At 38.3% G+C, this 7,939-nt stretch overlaps 1 non-coding gene across 1 annotated transcript; it reads left to right on the forward strand.

Moving 5' to 3' along the window:
* The first annotated feature begins 5,725 nt into the window (after nt 1-5,725).
* Nucleotides 5,726-5,832, forward strand: LOC120364076 (U6 spliceosomal RNA). The gene has a single exon (XR_005579429.1). It is a non-coding gene; the product is annotated as a U6 spliceosomal RNA (small nuclear RNA).
* The last annotated feature ends 2,107 nt before the right edge of the window (nt 5,833-7,939 follow it).

The following is a 7,939-nucleotide window of genomic DNA, read 5'->3' on the forward strand; positions in this document are numbered from 1 at the left end:
AAGGTGGTTTGCTGCCTCCATCCCCCCATCACCTACATCTGGTATTTCTCCCCTTGTTGTCCCTTCCTACCCCCCGTCCCTCCCCTAGCCCCCACAATTGACCACAGTATGTGATGCTCCCCTTCCTGTGTCCACACGTTCTAGTTGTTCAATACTCGCCTATGAGTGATAACATGCGGTGATCATTCTCAGCAAATTGACATAAGAAAAGATGAGTCTTAGACAACATCTGCCTCTCCAGTGGTTTGTTCTGGCAGTGCTTTCACAAGACATGAGCAGGCTTATGGCATGGGTTAGATATAATCACATGGTCAAATGACCAACTGACCGGGAAGATCTCCATTTGGAGATAATTTTCAGAATTTGAGGGATTCTCTTCCTTTTGTTATACCTGTATGCAATCTGAGTCAGCTACCAGGTGTTTCTTTCATAAAGGGAATTTAAGCCTATTCTTTTTAACATGAGCTTTGTTTTAAGGTTTATAAAGGTTGCAGCTATGCTGAGATGGACTACTCTTCTGGAAATCCCCCACTGAGTTTCATCATACTGCTAAGTGGCATGTAATGTCATCCCTGCAAGACACTTGAGTGGGGCTTATGGCTATCATTAATCTTACAGCCAAGGAAGTCTCTTGTAGAGTACTATAATATTTGCATTATAATGTTGTTGGTGCCAAGGCTGCATGCCCTATAGTACTTCAGTGGTTTTATCACAATGTATTTCCATGATTTCCTCCTTTTCTCACTTTAACTTCCTTTGTGTGTGTATGTTGTTCCCCATACCAATGGCAACTCAGCATATGATCCAGAGACATCTATACTCATCTTGTCTTATTTTGTACCTTCTACATTTTATGCACATTTCTGACTTCCGCTTTTCCTTACCCTCTTTCATCTAGGGCTAGTTCCTCCATCTTTGCTCTGGTTCCCTTTTTATGTACATGGAAACATTGATGCTCTCTAATCAGCATTTAAACTTGTGAAGTATCTTCTGTCTTAAAGCAAAAGAAACTAAAATTCTCTCCTCATAGTCAAGTTCTCTGTTCACTAATTCAATTGTGTTTCTGTTCACAACAGAAAAATATTTTTTGTTTATTTATTTGTTTGTTTGTTTGTTTATTTATTTATTTATTTATTTATTTATTTATTTATTTTCTAAGACTAAGTCTTGCTCTGTCACCCTGGCTGGAGTACAGTAGCCTGTCGATCTATGCTCACTGCAACCTCTGCCTCCTGGGTTCAAGCAATTATCCTGTCTCAGCCTCCTGAATAGCTGGGATTACAGGAGCATGCCACCATACCCGGCTAGTTTTTGTATTTTTAGTAGAAATAGGGTTTCACCATGTTGGCCAGGCTGCTCTCGAATCCCGGGGCTCAAGTAATCTGCCTACCTCGGCCTCCCAAAGTGCTGGGATCACAGGTGTGAGCCACCGCACCTGCCGGTTTCAATTTTAATTGTTTAATTTTTATGGGTACATAGAAGGTGTATTTATTTATGAGTGTATGACATATTTTGATATAGGCATACAATGTGTAATAATCATAGGGTAAATGGATCATTTTTCATTTCTTCATGTTACAAACATTTCAATTATATTTACTTTAAAATATACAATAAATTATTGTTGCTCGCCCTGCTGTGTTATCAAACACTAGGTAACTATATTTTTGTACCCATTATCCATCCCCATTTCTACCTAACTATGTTTTTGTACCCATTACCCATCCCCATTTTCCCTCCAACCCCACCACCCTTCCCAGCCTCTGGTAATGATCATTCTACATTTTCTCTCCGTGAGTTTAATTGTTTTAAATCTTAGCTCCCACAAATGAATGAGAAGATATGAAGTCTGTCTTTCTGCAGTTTAAAAAGAGAGTACTCCATTTACTGTCCTTAATTTCTCATCTCTTATTTATTCCTCAACCTTTCATGACATGTCTGCTCCTGTCTAAGTGACCTGCTTCCAGCAAGGCCACACTAACCACACCCTTATATTGAAATTCAGTTGTACCTGAACCTAAGCTTGAACCTGACAGCATTTTTCTTTTCTTTTTCTTTTTTGACGAAGTTACGCTTTGTTGCCCAGATTGGAGTGCAGTAGCCCAATCTCAGCTCACTGTAATCTCTCCCTACCAAGTTCAAGTGATTCTCCTGCCTCAGCCTCCCGAGTAGCTGGGACTACAGGCACCTGCCAGTACACCTGGCTAATTTTGGTACTTTTAGTAGAGACAGGGTTTCGTCATGTTGGTCAGGCTGGTCTCAGACTCCTGACCTCAGGTGATCCATCTGCCTTGGCCTCCCAAAGTGCTGGCATTACAGGCATGAGCCACCAACCCAGACGACAGTGCTTTCCATTCCTCTTGGCTACCATAATACTGCACTTCTTATTTTGGTTTGTCTTATTTTATTTTTTGTTTTGTTTGGGGCAGGCTCTAGCTTCTGAGGTCCCTTTGTATCCTCTCAGTCTCCACATTTTTATGATTTCTTCCTCTGCCTGCCCCTTAAATCTTTCTGGTCCTCAGGGATCAGTGCAAGGCCCTTTTAAGTCTCATTTTACACATGTTGCTATACTTTCAAAACCTTAGATTTTAGTTATTTGTTAATGACTCCAAATCTGTAATCCCATCCCACTTGGTTTTTCTGAGCTCCATGCACATCTACTCATTCATTCAAAAATAAATCTCCAGTGAGAGCCTATTCTGTGCAAGCAAGTTGCTACATGCCAAGAACATGATGATGAGCAAAGGACAAGAGGTTCCATTTTGGTGGTGAATACGGCCAATAAATAAGTAGGCAAATAAATGGACAAAGGGACTAAGAAACTGCTGTGGGCAAATACTCAGGGAGATAGTTTGAATAGAGTGGACTTGAAGCTGAGAAGAGTTAAAACCAGGCAAAAATGCCCGTTCAAGAAGATCCCATGATGAAACAGCAAGCACAAATGCTTTGAGGAGAGAAAGAAGTTGATGAGTTTGAGGAGGTAAACAGTGATCTGAGTCTGGATATGGTCATTAGAGTAAAAGCGTTAGGATATGAGGTTGAAGAAGTAGGTAAGAACCACATAGTTTTTTGTGGGCCATAATCTGCACTTTAGATTTTACTTCAAAGACAATGCAAAGCCACTGAATCATTTTTGGCAAGAAAATAATTCTTTATCATTGTTGTTGTTAAGCATTTTATTCTTTTTAAGAACAGTTTTATAGTCATAGCAAAATTGAAAAAAAGGTACAGAGATATCCCCATATAACATCTGCTCCCTAAAATGCATAGATACATTAAAATAAAAACTTTTTAATTAAGTAAAATTCAGCTAGAGAAAACTATGGATACTACTGAGTTTTTGTAAGTTAAAGACATCCATGTAACTAGTATCTGGGCCTAATAATGAAACATTACTCCTATCCCAGATGTCCTCTCAGGTTGTCTTCTAGTCACTGCCTGTCCCCTGCTCAGAGGAAGCACAATTCTGACTTCTAACATGGATTAATTTAATCTGTTTTGTATTTTATATGAATGAAATTATATAGTATGTGCTATTTTATGGCTGGCTTCTTTCTATATTCTGTCTCTAAAATTATCCTATTTCACTATGTCTAGTGATATTTTCTCCATTCCCATGTTGCAAAGTATTCCATTGTGTGAGTATTCTGCAATTTATTTATCCATTCAAATGAAAGTGGGCCCTTGAGTAATTCTCACTTTGGGAAAATTATAAACACTGCTGTTTGAAGCAATCTAGTACATGTCGTTTGTTGAACATGTGCATTCCTTTGTTGGGAATATGTCTAATAGTGGATTTGGGGGTAAAATTTTATGCATATGTTCACTTTTATTAATATATCCATTTTATGGAGGGATTATAATATATATGTGTATATATAGATGTATATTTAAATGTACACAGATATATGTGTATATATTTAATTATTTATTTGGAAAATATTTCAGATGTACAGAAGAGCTGCAGAGAGAACATCCAAACTCCTTATCCATAATCAAATATTGCTAATATTTTGCCCCATTTTCTTTGTCATTTACTCTCTTTATTTATATAAATTTTACTTTTTCTTTACTATTTGAGGGTAACTTACATACATGATTGTATTAGTCCATTCTCACGCTACTATAAAGAACTGCCTGAGACTGGGTAACTCATAAAAAACAGAGGTTTGATTAACTCACAGTTCTGCATGGCTGGGGAGGCCTCAAGAAACTTGCAATCATGGCAGAAGGGGAAGCAAACACAACCTTCTTCACAGGATGGAAGGAACGAGAAGGGTTGAGCAAAGAGGGAAAAGCCCTTCATAAAACCATGAGATCTCATGAGAATTCACTCACTACCATGAGAACAGCAGCATGGATGCAACCACCCCCGTGATTCAATTACCTCCCACCAGGTTCCTTCTACGGCATGTGGGGATTATGGTAACTACAATTCAAGATGAGATTTGACTGAGGACACAGCCAAACCATATCAATAATGTTCTTTTGCTTCTACATACTATACTATGTGTTACCTAGAATTAAGACTTTTGGTATACAAAACCATAGGACAGTTATTCATTTAAGTAAATTTCACATTGATATATAATATTTTTCCTAATCTTTTGCTGATATTCCAGTTTTATTAATTTACCTAATAATGTCTTTTATAGCATTTTAAAATTCCAACATAGGCTGAAATATTGAATTTAGTTTTAATCTTTTATACTCCTTTATTCTAAGACAGTTACCCTGCTTCTTTTGTTTTTTATGACATTGAAATTTTTAAAGTACACAGTCTTACTTTTTAGTAGAGTAAGGATCACTTTTAAGTTGTTTGATAATTTTCTGTGGTTAATTTCAGTTTATGCAGTCATAATATGCATAATTGATGTATCCTTTTCAGGTTAACTCACAGAGAGATATACAATATATTTTTGCTCCCCTCAAGGTTGTCTGATTTCTCCAACATTATAGTTAATCGTTTTTTCCTTGCTACTAAACAATGGGGGCACATATTTTAATATAATGCAAATATCTGTCTCCTCATCGAAATTCAGGAAAAAATAAAATGGGCTGGTGCAGTGGCTCACACTTGTCATCCCACCTTTTTGGGAGGCCAAGGTGGGTGGATCACTTCAGGCAAGGAGTTTGAGACCAGGCTGGCCAACATGGTGAAACCCCGTCTTTACTTAAAATACAAAAATTAGCCAGGCATGGTGGTGCATGCCTGTAATCCCAACTACTTGGGAAGCTGAGCCACCAGGAGGAGCAGGTTGCAGTGAGCTGACAGTGGGCTGCTGCACTCCAGCCTGGACAAGAGAGCAAGACCCTGTCTCAGAAGAAAAATCCACCTCCTCTAAATTTAGCATCAGTTGATGATTCCTGCCTAAAATAGTCTTTAGAGTGATATTTGCTAGGTGATAATTTTACAGCCCTAGCACTCCCTTTATATTTATGAGTCAGCATTCGACATTCTACTATAAACAAGAGTCCTTCTTCTGCCTTGTATATTTATTTATAATTACATGATATATTTTTAAAGGACAATTTTGATTGCTGATTAGAGTGTGGTTTAAGTATGGCAAGAGTAGAAGGAAGAGAGATCAATTATCTGACTATGATAAAAAGTTCAAGAAAGAGATAGTAATATCTCCAATAAGAATCAGAAGGGAATAAATGGGTAAATTTGAGATATCTTTGGACTTCAAATAAATAAGATTTGTTTAGAAATGTAGGATGAGTGCTTGCTTCAGCAGCACATATACCAAAATTGGAATGATACAGAGAAGATTAGCATGACCCCTGCACAAGGATGACATGCAAACTCGTGAAGCATTCCATATTTTTAAGAAGAAACCGGCAGCAATCCTTACTGTTCTGCAGCCCCTGCGGGTGATCTGCAGGCAAGCAGGGTCTGGAGTGGACCTCAGGAGTCCTGTAGCAGAGGGGCCTGACTGTTAGAAGGAAAACTAAGAAATAGAAAGAAATAACTTTATCATCAACGAAAATGACGTTCACCCAGAGACCCCATCTGAAAGTCACCAACTACAAAGACCACAGGTAGATAAATCCACTAAGATGGGAAGAAACCAGTGCAAAAAGGATGAAAACACCAAAAACCAGAATGCCTCTCCTCCCAAGGATAGCAACTCCTCACCAACTAGGGATCAAAGATGGATGGAGAATGAATCTGATGAATTGGCAGACACAGGCTTCAGAAAGTGGGTAATAACAAACTTCTCAAAACTAAAAGAACATGTGCTAACCCAATGCAAAGAAACTAAGAACCTAGAAAAAAGGTTAGATGAGATGCTAACTAGAACAAACAGCTTAGAGAAGAATATAAACTGCTGGATGGAGCTGAAAAACACAGCATGAGAACTTTGTGAAGTATACACAAGTTTCAATCATTGAATTGACCAAGCAGAAGAAAGATATCAGAGGTTGAAGAGCAACTCAATGAAATAAAATGAGAAGGCAAGAATAGAGAAAAAAGAGTGAAAAGAAACGAACAAAGCCTACAAGAAATATGGGATTATGTGAAAAGACCTAATCTATGTTTGATAGGTGTACCTGAATGTGACGGAGAGAATGAATCCAAGCTGGAAAATACTCTTCAGGATATTATGCAGGAGAACTTCCCCAATCTAGCAAGCCAGGCCACCATTCAAGTCCAGGAAGTACAGAGAACATCACAAAGTTATTCCTTAAGAAGAGCAACCTCAAGGCACATAATCATCAGATTCACCATGGTTGAAATGAAGGAAAAAACGCAAAAAGCAGCAAGAAAGAAAGGTCGAGTTACCCGCAAAGGGAAGCCCTTCAGACTCACAGTGGATCTCTCCACAGAAACCCTACAAGCTAGAAGGGAGTGGGGGCCAATATTCAACATCCTTAAAGAAAAGAACTTTCAACCTAGAATTTCATATCCAGCCAAACTAAACTTTATTAGCAAAGGAGAAAGAAAATCCTTTATGGACAAGCAATTGCTGAGAGCTGTCATCACCACCAGGCCTGCCTTACAAGAGCTCCTGAAAGAAGCACTAAACAAGGAAAGAAACAACCAGTACCAGCCATCCAAAAACATACCAAATAGTAAAGATCATCAACACAATGAAAAAAATGTATCAACTAATGGGAAAAACATCCAGCTAGCATCAAAATGGCAGGATAAAATTCACACATAACATTAACCTTAAATGCAAATGGGCTAAATGCCCCAATCAAAAGATACAGACTGGCAAATTGGATAAAAAGTCAAAACCCATCAGTGTGCTGTATTCAGGAAACCCATCTCACATGCAAGGACACACATAGGCTCAAAATAAAGGGATGGAGGAAGATTTATCAAGCAAATGGAGAACAACAACAACAACAACAACAAAGCAGGAGTTGCAATCCTAGTCTCTGATAAAATGAACTTTAAACCAATGAAGTTCAGAAGAGACAAAGAAGGGCATTACATAATGGTAAAGGGATCAATGCATCAATACATATGCACCCCATACAGGAGCACCCAGGTACATAAAGCAAGTTCTTAATCACCTACAAAGAGACTTTCACTCCCACTCAATAATAGTGGGAGACCTTAACACTCCACTGTCAATATTAGACAGATCAACAAGACAGAAAATTAACAAGGACATCCAGGACTTGAACTCAGATCTGGACCAAGCAGACCTAATAAACATGTACAGAAATTTCCACATCAAATCCACAGAATATACATTCTTCTCAGCACTGCATTGCTCCTACTCTAAAATTGACTACATAATTGGAAGTAAATCACTCCTCAGCAAGGGCAAAAGAACAGAAACCATAACAAACAGTCTCTCAGACAAGAGGGCAATCAAATTAGAACTCAGAATTAAGAAACTAACTCAGAAGCACACAGCTTCATGGAAACTGAACAACTGGCTCCTGAATGTCAACTGGATAAACATCGAAATGAAGA

This window comes from Saimiri boliviensis, chromosome 2 (genome assembly GCF_048565385.1).
Source record: "Saimiri boliviensis isolate mSaiBol1 chromosome 2, mSaiBol1.pri, whole genome shotgun sequence".
In the NCBI taxonomy this organism is placed as follows: domain Eukaryota; kingdom Metazoa; phylum Chordata; class Mammalia; order Primates; family Cebidae; genus Saimiri; species Saimiri boliviensis.